General features: G+C 36.0%; 1 long non-coding RNA gene across 1 annotated transcript in view; it reads right to left on the bottom strand.

Moving 5' to 3' along the window:
* Nucleotides 1-12591, bottom strand: part of LOC108744202 — a 209245-nt gene that overhangs the window by 100764 nt on the left and 95890 nt on the right. The window contains exon 3 of the long non-coding RNA XR_001938937.2: nt 4045-4172. This is a non-coding gene — a long non-coding RNA (uncharacterized LOC108744202). The remainder of the gene's footprint in view (nt 1-4044; nt 4173-12591) is intronic.

The following is a 12591-nucleotide window of genomic DNA, read 5'->3' as shown; positions in this document are numbered from 1 at the left end:
ATTTCCTTCTGAATACTGGTAAACAGGGTAAACAACGAGCACCTGTTAATTCGTTTTCGGCTTCCTGCTACTACAGGACGAATTCAAGCCAGAAATGTAGGTGAATTGGTTCGAAAACAATGCGCATTTTTAATTAACACGTTTGCATTGTTTTCCGATCGGCGCCGACAGAGAGCGCTATTATCTTTGGTACGCGACGCGACGCCCGGCGTCTGTTTGCGAAAGCGGCGCGCGATTACGAGCGGAGTCGCTTTTAAATGCCTCAGTTGCCGGTAGCAATGGAATTAACGTGGAATAAAAGAATTATTTCCTTCTCTCTCGCTCTCTTCATCATCGGGACACCTTCAATGAGAATGGACAGGCCAGGAAACGGCGAACAGAATTGTCGACGGCGGCGAGCCGACGGACGTCGGCGTCGTTCGTCCGAGCTGGTGGATAATTTTCAACTTGTGTTCATCCAGTCGACTTGCATCGCCGGAAGTTTAATTGTCGTTTAAGTTTAAATTAAAATTTACCTTAATGAAGGGGGTAGGTACTGTTGAAACGTATAAAAAACGAAATTGGAATTTGTCACTAAGTAGTATTACATACCTCCCATTTTTCTATAATTTTATTCTTTGCAAAAGAACTTTCATTATATTAGATATTTCACTTTAGGAATTTGAGATATTAATAAGTGCTTTCATCAAACAATTCAATATGATTGCTTAGGACAATATCACCAAAAGCCAACTCTAGGAGTAACTAATTATAATTACGTAAGATTGTTAAAAAAATGAAGGTCCTAGGTTCATCCACTTTTAACTGAGCTAAGGTTTTTGAGATAAGTGCATTATTGAGTTGCCTTCTTGTTATTTATAATTTGAATTTTGAAAGTTTTACTAATGACTGACTAAAGTTCCTTTCCTTAGGACAACCTACATCCTTAACTATTTACGAAAAGTAATCTAATCTAGGTCTACCTCTACCCCTCCTAACTCCCGTTTCTGCCTCTAATATGTCTCTGACTGGACCTTCATGTTTGAGAAGGTGTCCCACTAACCTATCTCGCATACTTCTTATTGACTTCCAAAGAGTTCTCTGTTCTCCTATTCTTTCTAATACTTCTTCATTTCTAACCTTTTCTATCCGCAGTATCCTCATCATTCGCCTGTAACACCAGATTTCTAGCGCTTCTAAAGTTCCTTTACCTAAAGTTTATTTGTCATGAGTCCTTTTTAGAATTTTAAGGTTTGTTTAATAAATTGATACTTTGTACTATTCAGCCCTTTAGGTGTTTTAGATTAAAGTGGTTCTTATCAGAGGATATGAGTATCTAACACTTATGTGAGTTGAAGAATTCTTTAGTAAGCATCCTGGGTCTAAAATAGTGAAAGAGAATAATAATAACTGGTGATTATTTGAAGCTTTTGGAAACCCCATTAAGATGTTTGGTTGCTGGTATCGGTTACTTTATTGGTCTTCCTGTACTCGTCCAGTTTCTACATATTTCAGGACCTCATTTATTTGAATCCCTCTAATTGTCTAAAGTCCTCGTTTATCAAGTAAAGAAACTCAGCATGGAATTTTCGTGTTGCTTCCAATTTTAGTTAGGTTTTATAACATATTCAGGGACTTTTATAAATCTTTTGTAAATTATAAAATTTCATCCAATTATTTTTTTCTTTTTATATAAGAACCTCGAGCTCTCAATCGCGTAAATGCAAGGACCCCCGGCTGAGTTTTCCTAGAGCAGTTTTTTAGTTCTTCGGCAAAGTGGCGCCAGAACTTTAAGTATTATCCATTTTTTTTTGCTTAACAAATAAATAAGTAGTAGAATTTTTATTTCGTTAAATTGGTTCGTTAGATAGCATATTCTTGATGCGAAAGCAAAAAATCTATCTCGTTGGAGGAAGGAATATTTATTTGCCGTTATAATTAAAATCGAAAAAAGAAAAGTATCAAATTGTAAAGGGAAAGTCACTCCCTCCGGGCGATATTTTCTACTCGAATAGCGCGATAATATTAAATTTCTACGTGTTTGCGTTAGAGCGCGCGAGAGTTTGTCCCTTTAACTCCTTTTCCGTGATCGTTTCATTTTTACAGCTTAATTGCATCTGGGATTAAAGTTTGATAAATGACCCGTTTAATCGTCCCATTTAGAACCGCTCGTTATTTATCGTTATATTCATAACAGAAGAAATTGCGCGTTAAGAAAGACGCAATCCGTCTTTTTACGGCTATAGATAGATTACTGGCGTAAAATTTTATATATTTATTACCTACAACTAACGAAGAGCAAACAACGCAATTTTAGATTAAAATTTTATAAAAATATCTGCTTCTACATCACTCGAAAGCAATTATTGAAGTGAAACAAGAAAACAGACGGCTATCAATAGATCAGAAGGCTACTTTACTATTCTTGTCAAAATGAAGTTATAAAGATACTGAATATACCCGAGATAAAAATGTTCAGTCTTCCAGAGTCTCTGAAAGCGAGACTCGAGTCTCCGTCTCGAAAGACTCGAATCTCTGAACGAGAGACTCAAATCACTCAATAAGTAGTGTCTTGATAGACATGGTTAAAGTTTTCTAAGTTCAACATATTTCAGAGAGACTCGAGTCTCTCAATTTTTCAGTTTTATTCATTCAGTCTCTCTGTGAAAGACTCGAATCCCTGAATTAACAATCGTTCGAGTCTTCCATATAGAGACTGTGAGAGATCCATAAGAACACCTAGGCAATAACTGAGAGACTGTGAAAGACTACGAGAGACGCTGTCAGAAACGCTGAAATTCTCTGAGAGACTGGAAAGAGACTGAAAATTCTTGTCTAGGGTATATCTAGGATAATTGAACAGGATCATGGGTATTGAACAATATTAACTGGTCAATCTGTTCAAATGTTGCATAAGGGAAGTGATTTAATCATGATTAATCAATCTAGGATTATTATTGATTTATGTAATGTTATCCTATTCTTTCTAATACCTCTTCATTTCTATTCGTCTCTATCCACGGTGTCCCCATAATTCGCCGGATATACCACATTTCGAACGCTTCTAACATTTTCTTTTCCGTCGCCCCCATCGTCCATGTTTCGCACCCGTACGGTACCGCGCTTCAAACATACACGTTCCGTCCTCCATTCTGATACATATAGTCAAAAGGACATAACTTCTCTTGGGACGTTCTAGTCTAATTAGTAAGTTGAAAGAAGAAAGTAAATACCACAGTTTTATTGCGGACTATTCCAATTTTGATCATCCCAACTGTACTAGGTGATCAACGAGAATGTAAAGAAGAGATCGTGGAATTTAACAAATATCAACACAAGTTAAAGCAGTTTTAGAATGTTTGTGGGACTTTAAATTAGTTAACTTCTGTTGGAAGGCTTTGTACCCATCTAACAATGTATTTTACGTGTTGTCATTTGTAAAACGATTCACTAAAACTGATTACCTGAGCATGTCCACATCCGAATAAGGCAAAAATGAAATAAAACGTTTAATAATAAACACAAAGTGATTTAGTTTGTTTGGGACCGTAGTGGCGGTAAACAATTGAGACTGGGGATTTACCGGTGATATTACTAAATAAAATATACGACGGTGCAACATTTCAGAGCCCGAGCTGAGCTTCCCTAATAAGAGACAAGTTGACCGTCTACTGTTGGGGTAGCGGCCAGCGGGGCGGTGGTGATGATGGTAGTGTGTTGGTACGTGTACTGTAGACATATCCCAACAATATACACGTATACGTACAATGTAACGTATGTACGTACGTACGTACGTTGGTTGCTTGCTAGCCGTGCAGTTTTAATTAAACTTGCAATGGGACGGGAAATTTGTTCACGGGACACTGAAGTAGTGTGCGCTGACTGAAAACCGCGGCAGCGACTCTCGAGATTTTGCTCCATATTGCAACAGGAATAATGGATTCTGGTTTAATCTAAGTTTTACCGAAACACATATGATATATATATAGGTATATGTCATATATATATTTACAGAGGGTAGAAAATTAGAATTAAAAGAGTAAAGGGAATGTGTTTAAGACATACCTTGAATAATCTTTGGCGTCACTTGTAGAGGTGTGGGAATACTCCAACTTTTCTGCCCTGGTGTACCATCCTTGTTAATGTTAATACGCCATTAACTAGGGCGGCCATCAACAAACCAGGGTAAGAACCTAAAAAATCAGGTTTTTGAGTTTGGAATTATAGAAAATTATGTCAGTTTTTATAAAAGATCTTTTTTTGTTCTTTACAACTATTCGATTTTTCAAACAAACACAAAATATAGTCCGGACGCCCCGGAAATAGGGACATTATTATCACGGGAAACCCGAAACGGAATGTAGTTCTAACTCTAAATTAACACACATGTTGAACCAGTTTTTAGACCTACGTCCAACAAACATTTTTGAGCTATCCTGATCATTACAACTATCAAAATTGGCATAGTCTGTAATAAACTATCTGTGGGAATGGACGTATTTTATTTTTTGTTTCCACTTGGGACTATAGTCATTTGCTCAAAGGTATGCAAAAAATCATGGTTGGAATTATATATTCGTCCTTGCTTTCCTAAATTATTGAGAATATTGAACTTTCTTTAAAGTCCAATGCCGGTAATATGCTCAAATTCTGCTTGTCTGTATCTCTTTTAGTTACACGTCAATTGGTGTAATATTCTTCCATTTTCTTTATTAGTGTCCGCTGCAATTCCTAACTGACATCTCTTTTCTATTTGTTTACGTTTACGATATTCCCTACAACGTCACGCATAAACGCGACAGTTTTATTGCAGATTATGCCAATTTTGGACGACAAATAATTATACAATACAAATATGTTAATGCCTATAAGATGAGAGTTAAATAAATAATATGGGAGGTAAAATTAGCTAAGCTAAAGTTAGTTAAGTATCTAGAATCTAGATTATAAGGTGATTTATAACAAACAAAAAACTATTAAGGTAGTGTGAAGACATACCTATATAAATTAGTGACTAATGAGACTAGAAAATTCCTAAACATGTAGAGGCGCACGTCTAATAGACATAATAATAATCCTAGTATAGCATTTATTTATCTATCGTGTTTATCATGTAAACTAGTACGCTTACTAATAAGTTTCCTTTGCTGCTGTCGGTAAAAAGGAATTTATACGTAAGTTACCGTCTTTGGACTGGCTTTTATAGCTTATACACATAAAATACAGCAGCTGATTCCCGGGTAATAGATACCAGCAGGGCTTGCTTCTGATTTATGAAACGTTGTAAATCATTTAAAGTCAGTAGCTGCCCGGGTGGAAGTTTCATTGATTTATTGTCGGTTAAAAATTGAACCTTAAAGTGAATAGCGCTTATAATTTTAATCATAATACCTCATACTCTGGATCTCCTACGCGAAATTTCACAAAACTGAACTACTTTTAAACATCATGTAGGTCGTACGTATAAATATACCTTTCTTGCAGAATTAAACACAAAAGTTATCGAATTGGGAAAACATTATTTTAAGCTAGGCTGCAATCCAACGCAAGGAGGTGAAAGAGAAAGGTCATGGAATTAAATTTCTGTTATTGATTAATGGAAACGTACTGACAAAACAGTTTTGTATAAAAATAAATAAAAGTTAAACAAAAACATTGGTGTGGGTGTGCAAGGGAAGAAAATGTAGGGAAAGGGCGAATATAAAGATATGAGACGAAAAATTAGAAGTGGCTAATTTTCGATATATAGGAAGTCAGATTAGTCAGGATGGAAGGAGTAGTAGAGATGAAAAGATTGTTAAAGGTGAATGTAAGAGGCGCGGCGTTGTATGGGTGCGAAACATGGACGGCTTGGCGGAAAAGAAAACGTTAGAAGCGTTCGAAATGTGATGTTACAGGAGTATGAAGAGAATAAAGGTGGATAAAGAAGGTTAGAAATGAAGTGGTATCAGAAATAATAGAAAAATAGAGGACTCTATGGAAGTAGACGAGATAGGTTGGTAGGACACCTTCTCAGACATATTAGAAGCACACACAGGACTTAAGAGGAGTAGAGTTTGACCTAGATTAGATTACTGCTCACAAATAGTGAAGGATGTCGGATGCTCTACTTTTAGGGAAATACGAAGATTAGCTCAGAATAAGAAAGAGTCGAGGTGCGTGTCCAACCACTCTTAGGACTGGCGACCTTATGATGATGGCATTGATTGCAACCTTGATAAAAAGGTCTTCGAATTAGTGTACATACTAAACATTAGTATCTATGAAAGTTGTACAAGAATACAAGGTACCAAAAGTCACTTAACCTAACCTTACTTTTTCTGTTCCTTACAGAAGAACAGGTTTTACAATTGAGGAATTTCGTTTCGAGTATGATTTTTACATTTTGAATTAGGCCCACAAACGAGTGTCGCAGCATCATTAAAACAATAAATTCGTAGCAAGAGAAACAGGAAAACATAACGTCTGCGGGATGTACGTTGTCATTGACAATAGGAATCAGTGAGAATATACGATGTGATAATATACGAAATCGCTGGCTCGTGAAGGATTTTCATCACGATCCGTTGAAACAGCAATAAAGCACGAAGATAATAATACCAAGTGTGTAACACAGCTCTCGCAATTAAACTGTAATAGCAACCCATCATCCAGGCTTAATTACTCCACAATTCATTTCTTAATAAACAGTTCGCGTTCTCGTTCTCGTTCTCAAACGAACCAGCGAACGGGACGATCGATGAACTGAGGTAAACAGTTATGAGAATGGTAGTATTTAACTATGGTAGATACTCTACGATTTAAAATCGAAGTAATATCATGTGCTTTCATGATCATGAAAATTCAGCATTTAAATTACCCGTAAAGCTAGAATGGCCTCCCGCGTTCCTCTATTTCTTCTAAACCCAAATTGATCTTCCCCAAATAGTTCTTCCGCCCTTTTTTCCAACCTCCTCTGTACAATTCTAGTTAAAATTATTGACGAATGGGAAGTTAAGCTAATTGTGCTAAATGTCTCGCACCTATCCACGCCTCTCTTTTTAGGTATGGTTACCACCACGTTCCGTTTATAATCCATTGGGACTTTCCCTGTCCCGTAAATGTAACTAACTTAAACATACGATCTCTAACCACTTGTCCTGCATCTATCCCATCTACACCTAGCGCGTTATTATTCTTTTTTAAATTTTTAATGCTACATCGAACTCTTCTCTCATTATGGGATAACCGACCTCATCCATCTCCACTCTATCTTCCTTCTCTAATATATCTCCTAACTTATGGGCTGCGTATAGGTTCTCTAATTATTCTTTCAACCTATCTGTCTTTTCCTCATTTTCTATCAAAACGACCCCTGCCTCGTTTCCTATATTATTACTACCGTACCCTACATCTCTAAAATTCCTTTTAATTATATTATAAGCCTCATCGGTTTTACCTACTTCAAACTTTTCCTCTACTTTTTTACATCCTATCAATCCACTGTTCCTTTAGCTGCCCTACACTTCCTAATTATTTCCCACTTTATAGCCTTATATATTTTTTGCCTTTCTTCGTCTGTCCTGTTCTTCAAGTTTCGCCTTTCTTCTATTAATCTTAAAATCTCATTTGTTATCCAGCGTTTCTTACTTTCGTTTTGTTTAAGACCTAGTATATCTGTAGCTGCTGACTTTAGGCACATTTTAATGCAGTTCCATTCTGTCTCTATGTCTCTATCATTCATTTTAAAACTATCGGCTTGTGATGGTTCTCACGGTTTCTTCCACGCGAAAATATAGATGGTTTAACTAAACATTTTAACAGTCTTATTGTGCATTATTACAAAAAGTACCGTATGCCTTACATTTTGTATTTCTTTTGTCTGTTTCAGAACTTCCTGGTTACAGGCAATCCTTGCAAATGATTCTAACTGCAGGACCAATCCGTCAGGTACCAAAATTTACGTTTTTCTTCTACATCATTTAAAGGTTTTTAATTAGGGTACATACCGTACCGTGTGGGTTAACATTTTGTCAGTTAATTGTCAATTCCATTTTTCTCTTTGTTTAAGGGACGTTTTGTGAGAGAAAACAATTTTTCGTGTTAATTTTTTTTGTTTGTAATCGAAATAAATTCGAAAGGGGTCGCGGCTGATTGCATAGTCGTCAATGTCGTCTTCGGCGAAGCAATTTAAAAGTGTCTTGAGGGTTGTTTAGTCGCGTAATTACTTTGTCAGACGTTCTGTTAAAAATAATATTCCCATATCGATCCCAATTTCAATTTAAATGGAATTGGAAACGAGTAATTCGTTATGTTCCTTGTGGAATTCGCAATAGTATGAATAAAAAAAAAATAAAAGCGAAGTCGCAAGAGATATATTACGAACAAGTAGGAATATTATTCAACTGTCACATGATATTTATAGGATTTGATCATATGACTGTTTTCATTGACAGGAAATTCATTTGTTCATTCAAACAGGTGTTGATGTCATAGTAAAATACTTATTTTAAATGTAGTAATGAAAATTCGAATGTTATAACATCGATGATAAGGATTTCGATTGTGTTTAAAAACGTTTAAATGGAAAATAAATACGTATTAGGTAGACCATATGCCCGGGGTAAGTTGACTAATACCAATAAGAGTCAAATCATGAGAAGGAGCAAATAATTAAACATTTTTTTAATATAATTGAGCCTTTTGTTAAAAAATAAACAACTTAAATCAGGTATACAAGCATTTCTTACAATGTTATCGTAAACAGTGGTCAAGTTAGTGAAGAATAAATTAACGTTGCTTTTGTTAAATGATGTAGCTCTCGATAGGCTCGTTGCTTGAGGTGATTGGATTGACAGAGAAGGATGACGTTTAAGAAAAGAGCCCAACCAATCTTCACCAGCTAACAATGCCCTACCTGGCATAAGTATTTGACGATGTCAATAAGATTGAACTATAAAATTGGAGTTGCTTTAGTGAAAGGGAGAGAGCACGAAACTATTTACTAGCGGGCAAACCGGTAAGAGGTCATAAGTAAGCATAGCCTTTAAACATTTATCCTGTCTTTTTTTTGAGAAAAATTTGATACAAATATAAATAAATGCAGATGTAGAAGACGACTGATTTATACAATTATATTATCTCTAGTGTTGTATTGTCACGAAGTGATGCCTTCTTCCCATTTTTCACGCAAATCAAGGGTTGCGAGGTCTCATCGTTACCGCATGACAGGTCCTGTCCACACATTAATCGCGAAAATAAAAATGCGGGGTGGTACGACTTCGGCTGCGGCCGCCGCGGTGGTGGATACGGCTTCGCTTCGACGCGCCAACGGTGTCGACGAATAATGCAGGCTCTTGTCATGATGGCCGATCCATGATTTAGATAACGAGCGTCGCTGCTGACGCGTTAAATTTCACTTTATTGTTCCGCTTTGCTGCTCTTTACTGCTCTCATTACGAAATATGGAGCAAAGAATGATCGAGGGGTTGTTTTGTGACGATCGACTGACTAACCCCCGTGAACATTACCTCCGCTCGCCGCAACCAACAAAATGTCATTGTCATCACCTGTTTTAATGTCACACAAACATATTCTTCACTTGTTCATTTACAATTTCAAATTGCGTAGATATGTCAGAAATGTGAACCGTGTAAGCAGATTGAGAACACGTGAAGAAGAGATGAAGAAATGTTTACAAAATACAGATCTTCCCAACATTACTCAGAACAAAATACCATGAATGATAAGGAGACTTAGATAAACTGAAGGCGATATAGTTAAAACTCTTTTTATCGTGAGAATCTTACGATTTATCATCGATAAACTTTCAAACAAGACAGACGTAACACACACGATCGATTAGTAATTTTACCAATTTGACATTTTCCAGTATTATTACTGAAATACTGATAAAATTTGAGACTGAATGAGAAGGTGAAAAATCTTTATTCGACATCGAGGTAGTTTGCAGCCCAACAATTTTGTATTTGTGTTTCTTTTGTGGTTAGAATTTAGAAGGCAGTGGAAACAGTAAAGCAACAGAAGGCACTATATAAGTCGATAAAGAAAACGAGAGACATAATGGTAGGGCAACTTGATCAGGACGAGTTACAAAAGACAGTTTGAAGAAGAAACGGGAATAGTCTTTCAAATTGACAACGTCATGACGAGTGAGATGGTGAAACAAAATGGATTCATCAAATACATTGTTTACTAAATATGAAGATTGGAAAAACTTTGGCGGTTGTCGTAGAACAAAAAGAATAGCTCAAAACCCCAACGCGGAAACACGACACTGTAGTTGTCCGAAGCACTTTTCGGTAACAAAGTTACCTTCTTCAGGGACTGAAGTAAACTAAACCTAAATGGGAACTAATCCTAATTTATACTGATAGTTGTTAAGGTTCAGTGAACATGACCCGATGCCAACAAGGTAGATGTTCAATGGACCTTAACATCATCATCAAAAACGTAATTAAACTAGACTAAATAGCGGAGATCCAGGGATAGGACCGTTGTCATTGTTAAGAACAATTTGTTTAATGTTTCAAAACTTTCAAAACTATCTAGTAAACGATTATTCCTAACTTACTAACTAACTTAAGATTATTAATTATGTTCATCAGTAAGAATATGTTGGGCAACACTAGATTTTAAATTAGGATTAGTTCCCATTTAGGTTTAGTTTACTTCAGTCCCTAAAGAAGGTAACTTTGTTACCGAAAAGTGCTTCGGACAACTACAATGTCGTGTTTTGACATTGGGGTTTTGAGCTATTCTGTTTGTTCTACAATGTTTACTAGAAAAAATTAATAGACCGATCATTTAAAAAAATACCAATTCATTCTTTTCTAATTCATAAATTCTTTGATGTTAAAGTTATAGTGTATCAAGATTCTGAAACTGTAGGAGTTGGGCTTTCCCTTTAAATGGTATTTTTGATATAGAAGCATATGTTATGTAGTCTTTAAGAAATTTAATTCTAAACAGCCATGTAAATATATGCATATGTATTTGAATAGATGCCGGAACTTGATTGATTTGAGCTGTTAATTAAAAATCCTTTAACATTAATCATACAATTCTGTTCCACTCAGAGGTAAATAATTATTTTCGAGGGCTGCGCTGGATTTATCAAAAAAATCCCGTGATCGTAAATGTTTATTTTTCGCCTTTGACGACTGCTAAAAAAAATGTCACGTCAAACGTGCCATTGGAACGAGCCCTCTGTAACGGACGTACGCAGGAAACCGCATTTTTAATTCCGTGATTTACGCGTTGACATAATGAAAGACTTGACGAGGGCTGATTTACGCCAGTCCGGGGGACGAAACAGTTCACCGCCGTGCATTAGTTATTCGGATTATTTGTGACAATGAATTCGCATCAAAAATGACGGACATAAAAACCAACCGCACGCCACGCTATAATACATTCGTCTAATAGTTATGCAGTGCTCCTAAGGCAATCCGGTGGAGCATTGAACAATTAGACCAATAACTAAATGAACATTTATAAAATAAATAATTTTTTATTGTAGGTATTCTAAAACAATTTGATAATACAATTGCACAATAAATTTAACAAGATATACTTCATTTACTTTCTCTAGCGATGTGCCCCTTGCAATGTCTTGGATGCGCGCTGGTAAAATCGTAGGTAGGGAGAAAAAGCTCATTATACTCTCGACTCTTGTTCATTAAACATACTTTTTTATACAATACCTGCCAAAAGTTTTGTTCAATAACAGCACATTTGAGCAATGCAATTGTAGTGAATAAAATGGTCATTTTTTTCGTGCAGTACTGTACGTACGGATTATACGCTCCTCACCGGTTAAAAGTTTGGCCGAGAGTTGTCTCCTTCCTTTTCTGACCTAGTGCTGTTCTTTTATAATTCGCGCCGGTCAAATTGAAGGTCACATTGCTACAGAAAGTAAACGAAGTATAGTTAAGGCTGTCAGTCTTAAGACTGTTCAGACATGCACCTCCACTCTTTTTCTAACTTATTTTTGAATTTACCCCTACAACTAGAACATCCCCCATCCTTCACTATTTGTGAACATCTACTACTACTCCTATTAACTCCTGTTTCTGCTTTTAATATGTTTCTAAGTAGCCTTTCATGACCAACCTATTTCGCTTATTTCTTATTAACTTCCATATCGCCTTCTGTTCTCCTATTTTTTCTGATACCTCATCATTTCTAACCTTCTCTATCCATCGTCCACGTTTCGCACTGGTACAGACTTTTTCCTTAGACATACACCTTTGAAAATCTTTTTTGAATTTGTAAATTAACCTTTCACGGATACAGAAATGACTTCTTGCCTAATAAATACTTTTATTTGTTATATATAATGCATGGTGGAAACGAGAACTAATTTGTGCATTATTTATCGCCCGATAACAAATCCATATTATTGATTATGCTAAATGTTTATTAGTATCTTTACAAGTTAACAACTTTAAATTGCAAATATTAAGGATATGATACTTGGAGGGTAGAGTCTTTTTATTTAGAGAAAGGTATAAGATGTCAGCGGATCGCCTTAAAGGATGTATATGTAACTGTTAGAAGTCATGTCAGAGGCTTATGATTGGGATTTGATCGGAAACATCTGTGGTAAAC

The sequence above is a fragment of the Agrilus planipennis genome, unplaced genomic scaffold (assembly GCF_000699045.2).
Source record: "Agrilus planipennis isolate EAB-ADULT unplaced genomic scaffold, Apla_2.0 scaffold13, whole genome shotgun sequence".
Lineage (NCBI taxonomy): Eukaryota > Metazoa > Arthropoda > Insecta > Coleoptera > Buprestidae > Agrilus > Agrilus planipennis.
Note: the sequence above shows the minus strand (reverse complement) of the source record. Positions and strands in the feature narration are given on the sequence as shown.